Source organism: Mustelus asterias, unplaced genomic scaffold (assembly GCF_964213995.1).
Source record: "Mustelus asterias unplaced genomic scaffold, sMusAst1.hap1.1 HAP1_SCAFFOLD_1237, whole genome shotgun sequence".
NCBI lineage: Eukaryota > Metazoa > Chordata > Chondrichthyes > Carcharhiniformes > Triakidae > Mustelus > Mustelus asterias.
The window spans coordinates 57,865-70,000 of NW_027591182.1; positions in this window are offsets into that span (position 1 = coordinate 57,865).

Here is a 12,136-nt window from a genome sequence, read left to right on the forward strand (position 1 = left end):
CGGTTGGACAATGCCTTCCCCGCCGTTGGTTCATGCTTTCCCCGCCTTTGGTGGAAGTTTTCCCGAAACTGGTTAATGAGTTCCCCCGAAACTGGTTAATGAGTTCCCACGAAGCTGTTTTCCCCGCTGCTGGTTCATTTGTACCCCGCTGCTCCTGATACTAAGGGCAGCTGCTTAATGTGCTCCCCCCTGTTGGACAAAGGCTTCCCCGCCGTTGGTTGATGCTTTCCCCGCCTCTGGTTGAATTTTTCCCGAAACTGGTTAATGAGTTCCCAGGAAACTGGTTAATGAGTTCCCACGAAACTGGTTAATGAGTTCCCCCGCGGTTGGTTGATCTTTTCCCGGCTGTTGCTTAATCTGATCCCCGCCGCTCCTGATACTAAGGGCAGCTGCTTAATGTGCTCCCCCCTGTTGGACAATGGCTTCCCCGCCGTTGGTGCATGTTTTCCCCGCCTTTGGTGGACGTTTTCCCGAAACTGGTTAATGAGTTCCCACGAAACTGGTTAATGAGTTCCCACGAAACTGGTTAATGAGTTCCCCCGCGGTTGGCTGTTCTTTTCCCGGCTGTTGCTTAATCTGATCCCCGCTGCTCCTGATACTAAGGGCAGCTGCCTAATGTGCTCCCCACTGTTGGACAATGGCTTCCCCGCCGTTGGTTGATGCTTTCCCCGCCTTTGGTGGACGTTTTCCCGAAACTGGTTAATGAGTTCCCACGAAACTGGTTAATGAGTTCCCACGAAGTTGTTTTCCCCGCTGCTGGTTCATTTGTACCCCGCTGCTCCTGATACTAAGGGCAGCTGCTTAATGTGCTCCCCCCTGTTGGACAATGGCTTCCCCGCCGTTGGTGCATGTTTTCCCCGCCTTTGGTGGAAGTTTTCCCGAAACTGGTTAATGAGTTCCCACGAAACTGGTTAATGAGTTCCCACGAAGTTTTTTTCCCCGCTGCTGGTTCATTTGTACCCCGCTGCTCCTGATACTAAGGGCAGCTGCTTAATGTGCTCCCCCCTGTTGGACAATGGCTTCCCCGCCGTTGGTGCATGTTTTCCCCGCCTTTGGTGGAAGTTTTCCCGAAACTGGTTAATGAGTTCCCACGAAACTGGTTAATGAGTTCCCCCGCGGTTGGCTGATCTTTTCCCGGCTGTTGCTTACTCTGATCCCCGCTGCTCCTGATACTAAGGGCAGCTGCTTAATGTGCTCCCGTCTGTTGGACAATGGCTTCCCCGCCGTTGGTTGATGCTTTCCCCGCCTTTGGTGGACGTTTTCCCGAAACTGGTTAATGAGTTCCCACGAAACTGGTTAATGAGTTCCCACGAAACTGGTTAATGAGTTCCCACGAAGTTGTTTTCCCCGCTGCTGGTTCATTTGCACCCCGCTGCTCCTGATACTAAGGGCAGCTGCTTAATGTGCTCCCCCCTGTTGGACGAAGGCTTCCCCGCCGTTGGTTGATGCTTTCCCCGCCTCTGGTTGATGTTTTCCCGAAACTGGTTAATGAGTTCCCCCGAAACTGGTTAATGAGTTCCCACGAAGCTGTTTTCCCCGCTGCTGGTTCATTTGTACCCCGCTGCTCCTGATACTAAGGGCAGCTGCTTAATGTGCTCCCGCCTGTTGGACAATGGCTTCCCCGCCGCTGGTTGATGTTTTCCCCGCCTTTGGTGGAAGGTTTCCCGAAACTGGTTAATGAGTTCCCCCGAAACTGGTTAATGAGTTCCCACGAAACTGGTTAATGAGTTCCCCCGCGGTTGGCTGATCTTTTCCCGGCTGTTGCTTAATCTGATCCCCGCTGCTCCTGATACTTAGGGCAGCTGCTTAATGTACTGCCCCCTGTTGGACAATGGCTTCCCCGCCGTTGGTTGATGCTTTCCCCGCCTCTGGTGGATGTTTTCCCGAAACTGGTTAATGAGTTCCCACGAAACTGGTTAATGAGTTCCCACGAAGTTGTTTTCCCCGCTGCTGGTTCATTTGTACCCCGCTGCTCCTGAGACTAAGGGCAGCTGCTTAATGTGCTCCCCACTGTTGGACAAAGGCTTCCCGGCCGTTGGTCGATGCTTTCCCCGCCTTTGGTGGAGGATTTCCCGAAACTGGTTAATGAGTTCCCAGGAAACTGGTTAATGAGTTCCCCCGCGGTTGGCTGATCTTTTCCCGGCTGTTGCTTAATCTGATCCCCGCTGCTCCTGATACTAAGGGCAGCTGCTTAATGTGCTCCCCACTGTTGGACAATGGCTTCCCCGCCGTTGGCTGATGCTTTCCCCGCCTTTGGTGGACGTTTTCCCGAAACTGGTTAATGAGTTCCCACGAAACTGGTTAATGAGTTCCCACGAAACTGGTTAATGAGTTCCCCCGCGGTTGGCTGATCTTTTCCCGGCTGTTGCTTAATCTGTTCCCCGCTGCTCCTGAGACTAAGGGCAGCTGCTTAATGTGCTCCCCCCTGTTGGACAAAGGCTTCCCCGCCGTTGGTTGATGCTTTCCCCGCCTCTGGTGGAAGATTTCCCGAAACTGGTTAATGAGTTCCCCCGAAACTGGTTAATGAGTTCCCACGAAGCTGTTTTCCCCGCTGCTGGTTCATTTGTGCACCGCTGCTCCTGATACTAAGGGCAGCTGCTTAATGTGCTCCCCCCTGTTGGACAAAGGCTTCCCCGCCGTTGGTTGATGCTTTCCCCGCCTCTGGTTGATGTTTTCCCGAAACTGGTTAATGAGTTCCCACGAAACTGGTTAATGAGTTCCCCCGCGGTTTCCTGATCTTTTCCCGGCTGCTGCTAAATCTGATCCCCGCTGCTCCTGATACTAAGGGCAGCTGCTTAATGTGCTCCCCCCTGTTGGACAATGGCTTCCCCGCCGTTGGTGCATGTTTTCCCCGCCTTTGGTGGAAGGTTTCCCGAAACTGGTTAATGAGTTCCCACGAAACTGGTTAATGAGTTCCCACGGAGTTGTTGTCCCCGCTGCTGGTTCATTTGTACCCCGCTGCTCCTGATACTAAGGGCAGCTGCTTAATGTGCTCCCCCCTGTTGGACAATGGTTTCCCCGCCGTTGGTGCATGTTTTCCCCGCCTTTGGTGGAAGGTTTCCCGAAACTGGTTAATGAGTTCCCACGAAACTGGTTAATGAGTTCCCACGGAGTTGTTTTCCCCGCTGCTGGTTCATTTGTACCCCGCTGCTCCTGATACTAAGGGCAGCTGCTTAATGTACTCCCCCCTGTTGGACAATGGCTTCCCCGCCGTTGGTGCATGTTTTCCCCGCCTCTGGTTGATGTTTTCCCGAAACTGGTTAATGAGTTCCCACGAAACTGGTTAATGAGTTCCCCCGCGGTTGGCTGATCTTTTCCCGGCTGTTGCTTAATCTGATCCCCGCTGCTCCTGATACTAAGGGCAGCTGCTTAATGTACTCCCCCCTGTTGGACAATGGCTTCCCCGCCGTTGGTTGATGCTTTACCCGCCTCTGGTGGATGTTTTCCCGAAACTGGTTAATGAGTTCCCACGAAACTGGTTAATGAGTTCCCACGAAGTTGTTTTCCCCGCTGCTGGTTCATTTGCACCCCGCTGCTCCTGATACTAAGGGCAGCTGCTTAATGTGCTCCCCCCTGTTGGACGAAGGCTTCCCCGCCGTTGGTTGATGCTTTCCCCGCCTCTGGTTGATGTTTTCCCGAAACTGGTTAATGAGTTCCCCCGAAACTGGTTAATGAGTTCCCACGAAACTGGTTAATGAGTTCCCCCGCGGTTGGTTGATCTTTTCCCGGCTGTTGCTTAATCTGATCCCCGCTGCTCCTGATACTTAGGGCAGCTGCTTAATGTACTGCCCCCTGTTGGACAATGGCTTCCCCGCCGTTGGTTGATGCTTTACCCGCCTCTGGTGGATGTTTTCCCGAAACTGGTTAATGAGTTCCCACGAAACTGGTTAATGAGTTCCCACGAAGTTGTTTTCCCCGCTGCTGGTTCATTTGTACCCCGCTGCTCCTGAGACTAAGGGCAGCTGCTTAATGTGCTCCCCACTGTTGGACAAAGGCTTCCCGGCCGTTGGTCGATGCTTTCCCCGCCTTTGGTGGAGGATTTCCCGAAACTGGTTAATGAGTTCCCCAGAAACTGGTTAATGAGTTCCCACGAAACTGGTTAATGAGTTCCCCCGCGGTTGGCTGATCTTTTCCCGGCTGTTGCTTAATCTGATCCCCGCGGCTCCTGATACTAAGGGCAGCTGCTTAATGTGCTCCCCACTGTAGGACAATGGCTTCCCCGCCGTTGGTTGATGCTTTCCCCGCCTCTGGTTGATGTTTTCCCGAAACTGGTTAATGAGTTCCCACGAAACTGGTTAATGAGTTCCCACGAAGTTGCTTTCCCCGCTGCTGGTTCATTTGTACCCCGCTGCTCCTGATACTAAGGGCAGCTGCTTAATGTACTTCCCCCTGTTGGACAATGGCTTCCCCGCCGTTGGTTGATGCTTTCCCCGCCTTTGGTGGACGTTTTCCCGAAACTGGTTAATGAGTTCCCACGAAACTGGTTAATGAGTTCCCACGAAGTTGTTTTCCCCGCTGCTGGTTCATTTGTACCCCGCTGCTCCTGATACTAAGGGCAGCTGCTTAATGTGCTCCCCCCTGTTGGACAATGGCTTCCCCGCCGTTGGTGCATGTTTTCCCCGCCTTTGGTGGAAGTTTTCCCGAAACTGGTTAATGAGTTCCCACGAAACTGGTTAATGAGTTCCCACGAAGTTTTTTTCCCCGCTGCTGGTTCATTTGTACCCCGCTGCTCCTGATACTAAGGGCAGCTGCTTAATGTGCTCCCCCCTGTTGGACAATGGCTTCCCCGCCGTTGGTGCATGTTTTCCCCGCCTTTGGTGGAAGTTTTCCCGAAACTGGTTAATGAGTTCCCACGAAACTGGTTAATGAGTTCCCCCGCGGTTGGCTGATCTTTTCCCGGCTGTTGCTTACTCTGATCCCCGCTGCTCCTGATACTAAGGGCAGCTGCTTAATGTGCTCCCGTCTGTTGGACAATGGCTTCCCCGCCGTTGGTTGATGCTTTCCCCGCCTTTGGTGGACGTTTTCCCGAAACTGGTTAATGAGTTCCCACGAAACTGGTTAATGAGTTCCCACGAAACTGGTTAATGAGTTCCCACGAAGTTGTTTTCCCCGCTGCTGGTTCATTTGCACCCCGCTGCTCCTGATACTAAGGGCAGCTGCTTAATGTGCTCCCCCCTGTTGGACGAAGGCTTCCCCGCCGTTGGTTGATGCTTTCCCCGCCTCTGGTTGATGTTTTCCCGAAACTGGTTAATGAGTTCCCCCGAAACTGGTTAATGAGTTCCCACGAAGCTGTTTTCCCCGCTGCTGGTTCATTTGTACCCCGCTGCTCCTGATACTAAGGGCAGCTGCTTAATGTGCTCCCGCCTGTTGGACAATGGCTTCCCCGCCGCTGGTTGATGTTTTCCCCGCCTTTGGTGGAAGGTTTCCCGAAACTGGTTAATGAGTTCCCCCGAAACTGGTTAATGAGTTCCCACGAAACTGGTTAATGAGTTCCCCCGCGGTTGGCTGATCTTTTCCCGGCTGTTGCTTAATCTGATCCCCGCTGCTCCTGATACTTAGGGCAGCTGCTTAATGTACTGCCCCCTGTTGGACAATGGCTTCCCCGCCGTTGGTTGATGCTTTCCCCGCCTCTGGTGGATGTTTTCCCGAAACTGGTTAATGAGTTCCCACGAAACTGGTTAATGAGTTCCCACGAAGTTGTTTTCCCCGCTGCTGGTTCATTTGTACCCCGCTGCTCCTGAGACTAAGGGCAGCTGCTTAATGTGCTCCCCACTGTTGGACAAAGGCTTCCCGGCCGTTGGTCGATGCTTTCCCCGCCTTTGGTGGAGGATTTCCCGAAACTGGTTAATGAGTTCCCAGGAAACTGGTTAATGAGTTCCCCCGCGGTTGGCTGATCTTTTCCCGGCTGTTGCTTAATCTGATCCCCGCTGCTCCTGATACTAAGGGCAGCTGCTTAATGTGCTCCCCACTGTTGGACAATGGCTTCCCCGCCGTTGGCTGATGCTTTCCCCGCCTTTGGTGGACGTTTTCCCGAAACTGGTTAATGAGTTCCCACGAAACTGGTTAATGAGTTCCCACGAAACTGGTTAATGAGTTCCCCCGCGGTTGGCTGATCTTTTCCCGGCTGTTGCTTAATCTGTTCCCCGCTGCTCCTGAGACTAAGGGCAGCTGCTTAATGTGCTCCCCCCTGTTGGACAAAGGCTTCCCCGCCGTTGGTTGATGCTTTCCCCGCCTCTGGTGGAAGATTTCCCGAAACTGGTTAATGAGTTCCCCCGAAACTGGTTAATGAGTTCCCACGAAGCTGTTTTCCCCGCTGCTGGTTCATTTGTGCACCGCTGCTCCTGATACTAAGGGCAGCTGCTTAATGTGCTCCCCCCTGTTGGACAAAGGCTTCCCCGCCGTTGGTTGATGCTTTCCCCGCCTCTGGTTGATGTTTTCCCGAAACTGGTTAATGAGTTCCCACGAAACTGGTTAATGAGTTCCCCCGCGGTTTCCTGATCTTTTCCCGGCTGCTGCTAAATCTGATCCCCGCTGCTCCTGATACTAAGGGCAGCTGCTTAATGTGCTCCCCCCTGTTGGACAATGGCTTCCCCGCCGTTGGTGCATGTTTTCCCCGCCTTTGGTGGAAGGTTTCCCGAAACTGGTTAATGAGTTCCCACGAAACTGGTTAATGAGTTCCCACGGAGTTGTTGTCCCCGCTGCTGGTTCATTTGTACCCCGCTGCTCCTGATACTAAGGGCAGCTGCTTAATGTGCTCCCCCCTGTTGGACAATGGTTTCCCCGCCGTTGGTGCATGTTTTCCCCGCCTTTGGTGGAAGGTTTCCCGAAACTGGTTAATGAGTTCCCACGAAACTGGTTAATGAGTTCCCACGGAGTTGTTTTCCCCGCTGCTGGTTCATTTGTACCCCGCTGCTCCTGATACTAAGGGCAGCTGCTTAATGTACTCCCCCCTGTTGGACAATGGCTTCCCCGCCGTTGGTGCATGTTTTCCCCGCCTCTGGTTGATGTTTTCCCGAAACTGGTTAATGAGTTCCCACGAAACTGGTTAATGAGTTCCCCCGCGGTTGGCTGATCTTTTCCCGGCTGTTGCTTAATCTGATCCCCGCTGCTCCTGATACTAAGGGCAGCTGCTTAATGTACTCCCCCCTGTTGGACAATGGCTTCCCCGCCGTTGGTGCATGTTTTCCCCGCCTTTGGTGGAAGGTTTCCCGAAACTGGTTAATGAGTTCCCAGGAAACTGGTTAATGAGTTCCCACGGAGTTGTTTTCCCCGCTGCTTGTTCATTTGTACCCCGCTGCTCCTGATACTAAGGGCAGCTGCTTAATGTGCTCCCCACTGCTGGACAATGGCTTCCCCGCCGTTGGTTGATGCTTTCCCCGCCTTTGGTGGATGTTTTCCCGAAACTGGTTAATGAGTTCCCACGAAACTGGTTAATGAGTTCCCACGAAACTGGTTAATGAGTTCCCACGAAGCTGTTTTCCCCGCTGCTGGTTCATTTGTACCCCGCTGCTCCTGATACTAAGGGCAGCTGCTTAATGTGCTCCCCACTGTTGGACAATGGCTTCCCCGCCGTTGGTTCATGTTTTCCCCGCCTTTGGTGGAAGTATTCCCGAAACTGGTTAATGAGTTCCCACGAAACTGGTTAATGAGTTCCCCCGCGGTTGGCTGATCTTTTCCCGGCTGTTGCTTAATCTGATCCCCGCTGCTCCTGATACTAAGGGCAGCCACTTAATGTGCTCCCCACTTTTGGACAAGGGCTTCCCGGCCGTTGGTTCATGCTTTCCCCGCCTTTGGTGGAGGTTTTCCCGAAACTGGTTAATGAGTTCCCACGAAACTGGTTAATGAGTTCCCCCGCGGTTTCCTGATCTTTTCCCGGCTGTTGCTTAATCTGATCCCCGCTGCTCCTGACACTAAGGGCAGCTGCTTAATGTGCTCCCCACTGTTGGACAATGGCTTCCCCGCCGTTGGTTGATGTTTTCCCCGCCTTTGGTGGACGTTTTCCCGAAACTGGTTAATGAGTTCCCACGAAACTGGTTAATGAGTTCCCACGGAACTGGTTAATGAGTTCCCCCGCGGTTGGTTGATCTTTTCCCGGCTGTTGCTTAATCTGATCCCCGCTGCTCCTGATACTTAGGGCAGCTGCTTAATGTGCTCCCCCCTGTTGGACAATGGCTTCCCCGCCGTTGGTTGATGTTTTCCCCGCCTTTGGTGGACGTTTTCCCGAAACTGGTTAATGAGTTCCCCCGAAACTGGTTAATGAGTTCCCACGAAGTTGTTTTCCCCGCTGCTGGTTCATTTGTACCCCGCTGCTCCTGATACTAAGGGCAGCTGCTTAATGTGCTCCCCCCTGTTGGACAATGGCTTCCCCGCCGTTGGTGCATGTTTTCCCCGCCTTTGGTGGACGTTTTCCCGAAACTGGTTAATGAGTTCCCACGAAACTGGTTAATGAGTTCCCACGGAGTTGTTTTCCCCGCTGCTTGTTCATTTGTACCCCGCTGCTCCTGATACTAAGGGCAGCTGCTTAATGTGCTCCCCCCTGTTGGACAATGGCTTCCCCGCCGTTGGTGCATGTTTTCCCCGCCGTTGGTGGCAGTTTTCCCGAAACTGGTTAATGAGTTCCCACGAAACTGGTTAATGAGTTCCCCCGCGGTTGGCTGATCTTTTCCCGGCTGTTGCTTAATCTGATCCCCGCTGCTCCTGATACTAAGGGCAGCTGCTTAATGTGCTCCCCCCGGTTGGACAATGCCTTCCCCGCCGTTGGTTCATGCTTTCCCCGCCTTTGGTGGAAGTTTTCCCGAAACTGGTTAATGAGTTCCCCCGAAACTGGTTAATGAGTTCCCACGAAGCTGTTTTCCCCGCTGCTGGTTCATTTGTACCCCGCTGCTCCTGATACTAAGGGCAGCTGCTTAATGTGCTCCCCCCTGTTGGACAAAGGCTTCCCCGCCGTTGGTTGATGTTTTCCCCGCCTTTGGTGGACGTTTTCCCGAAACTGGTTAATGAGTTCCCCCGAAACTGGTTAATGAGTTCCCCCGCGGTTGGCTGATCTTTTCCCGGCTGTTGCTTAATCTGATCCCCGCTGCTCCTGATACTAAGGGCAGCTGCTTAATGTGCTCCCCCCGGTTGGACAATGCCTTCCCCGCCGTTGGTTCATGCTTTCCCCGCCTTTGGTGGAAGTTTTCCCGAAACTGGTTAATGAGTTCCCCCGAAACTGGTTAATGAGTTCCCACGAAGCTGTTTTCCCCGCTGCTGGTTCATTTGTACCCCGCTGCTCCTGATACTAAGGGCAGCTGCTTAATGTGCTCCCCCCTGTTGGACAAAGGCTTCCCCGCCGTTGGTTGATGCTTTCCCCGCCTCTGGTTGAATTTTTCCCGAAACTGGTTAATGAGTTCCCAGGAAACTGGTTAATGAGTTCCCACGAAACTGGTTAATGAGTTCCCCCGCGGTTGGTTGATCTTTTCCCGGCTGTTGCTTAATCTGATCCCCGCCGCTCCTGATACTAAGGGCAGCTGCTTAATGTGCTCCCCCCTGTTGGACAATGGCTTCCCCGCCGTTGGTGCATGTTTTCCCCGCCTTTGGTGGACGTTTTCCCGAAACTGGTTAATGAGTTCCCACGAAACTGGTTAATGAGTTCCCACGAAACTGGTTAATGAGTTCCCCCGCGGTTGGCTGTTCTTTTCCCGGCTGTTGCTTAATCTGATCCCCGCTGCTCCTGATACTAAGGGCAGCTGCCTAATGTGCTCCCCACTGTTGGACAATGGCTTCCCCGCCGTTGGTTGATGCTTTCCCCGCCTTTGGTGGACGTTTTCCCGAAACTGGTTAATGAGTTCCCACGAAACTGGTTAATGAGTTCCCACGAAGTTGTTTTCCCCGCTGCTGGTTCATTTGTACCCCGCTGCTCCTGATACTAAGGGCAGCTGCTTAATGTGCTCCCCCCTGTTGGACAATGGCTTCCCCGCCGTTGGTGCATGTTTTCCCCGCCTTTGGTGGAAGTTTTCCCGAAACTGGTTAATGAGTTCCCACGAAACTGGTTAATGAGTTCCCCCGCGGTTGGCTGATCTTTTCCCTCCTGTTGCTTAATCTGATCCCCGCTGCTCCTGATACTAAGGGCAGCTGCTTAATGTGCTCCCCACTGTTGGACAAAGGCTTCCCCGACGTTGGTTGGTGTTTTCCCCGCCTTTGGTGGACGTTTTCCCGAAACTGGTTAATGAGTTCCCACGAAACTGGTTAATGAGTTCCCACGAAACTGGTTAATGAGTTCCCCCGCGGTTGGCTGTTCTTTTCCCGGCTGTTGCTTAATCTGTTCCCCGCTGCTCCTGATACTAAGGGCAGCTGCTTAATGTGCTCCCCCCCGTTGGACAATGGCTTCCCCGCCGTTGGTTGATGTTTTCCCCGCCTTTGGTGGACGTTTTCCCGAAACTGGTTAATGAGTTCCCCCGAAACTGGTTAATGAGTTCCCACGAAGCTGTTTTCCCCGCTGCTGGTTCATTTGTACCCCGCTGCTCCTGATACTAAGGGCAGCTGCTTAATGTGCTCCCCCCTGTTGGACAAAGGCTTCCCCGCCGTTGGTGCATGTTTTCCCCGCCTTTGGTGGAAGTTTTCCCGAAACTGGTTAATGAGTTCCCAGGAAACTGGTTAATGAGTTCCCCCGCGGTTGGCTGATCTTTTCCCGGCTGTTGCTTAATCTGATCCCCGCTGCTCCTGATACTAAGGGCAGCTGCTTAATGTGCTCCCCCCGGTTGGACAATGGCTTCCCCGCCGTTGGTTCATGCTTTCCCCGCCTTTGGTGGAGGTTTTCCCGAAACTGGTTAATGAGTTCCCACGAAACTGGTTAATGAGTTCCCAGGAAACTGGTTAATGAGTTCCCCCGCGGTTGGCTGATCTTTTCCCGGCTGTTGCTTAATCTGATCCCCGCTGCTCCTGATACTAAGGGCAGCTGCTTAATGTGCTCCCCACTGTTGGACAATGGCTTCCCGGCCGTTGGTTGATGCTTTCCCCGCCTTTGGTGGAAGTTTTCCCGAAACTGGTTAATGAGTTCCCCCGAAACTGGTTAATGAGTTCCCACGAAACTGGTTAATGAGTTCCCACGAAGTTGTTTTCCCCGCTGCTGGTTCATTTGTACCCCGCTGCTCCTGATACTAAGGGCAGCTGCTTAATGTGCTCCCCCCGGTTGGACAATGGCTTCCCCGCCGTTGGTTCATGCTTTCCCCGCCTTTGGTGGAGGTTTTCCCGAAACTGGTTAATGAGTTCCCACGAAACTGGTTAATGAGTTCCCAGGAAACTGGTTAATGAGTTCCCCCGCGGTTGGTTGATCTTTTCCCAGGCTGTTGCTTAATCTGATCCCCGCTGCTCCTGAGACTAAGGGCAGCTGCTTAATGTGCTCCCCACTGTTGGACAGTGGCTTCCCCGCCGTTGGTTGATGCTTTCCCCGCCTTTGGTTGATGTTTTCCCGAAACTGGTTAATGAGTTCCCACGAAACTGGTTAATGAGTTCCCCCGCGGTTTCCTGATCTTTTCCCGGCTGTTGCTTAATCTGATCCCCGCTGCTCCTGATACTAAGGGCAGCTGCTTAATGTGCTCCCCCCTGTTGGACAATGGCTTCCCCGCCGTTGTTTGATGTTTTCCCCGCCTTAGGTGGACGGTTTCCCGAAACTGGTTAATGAGTTCCCACGAAACTGGTTAATGAGTTCCCCCGCGGTTGGCTGATCTTTTCCCGGCTGCTGCTTAATCTCTTCCCCGCTGCTCCTGAGACTAAGGGCAGCTGCTTGATGTGCTCCCCCCCCCCTGTTGGACAATGGCTTCCCCGCCGTTGGTTGATGCTTTCCCCGCCTTTGGTGGAAGTTTTCCCGAAACTGGTTAATGAGTTCCCACGAAACTGGTTAATGCGTTCCCACGACACTGGTTAATGAGTTCCCCCGCGGTTGGCTGATCTTTTCCCGGCTGCTGCTTAATCTCTTCCCCGCTACTCCTGAGACTAAGGGCAGCTGCTTAGTGTACTCCCCGTTGTTGGTTCCTGGCTTCCCCAGTGTTTTGCCTGCCGTTGGTTCATGTCTTCCCGATATTTCGTTCATGTTTTCCCCCGAAGTTGGTGAATGTTTTCCCGGCTGTTGGATAATCTGTTCCCCGCTGCTCCTGAGACT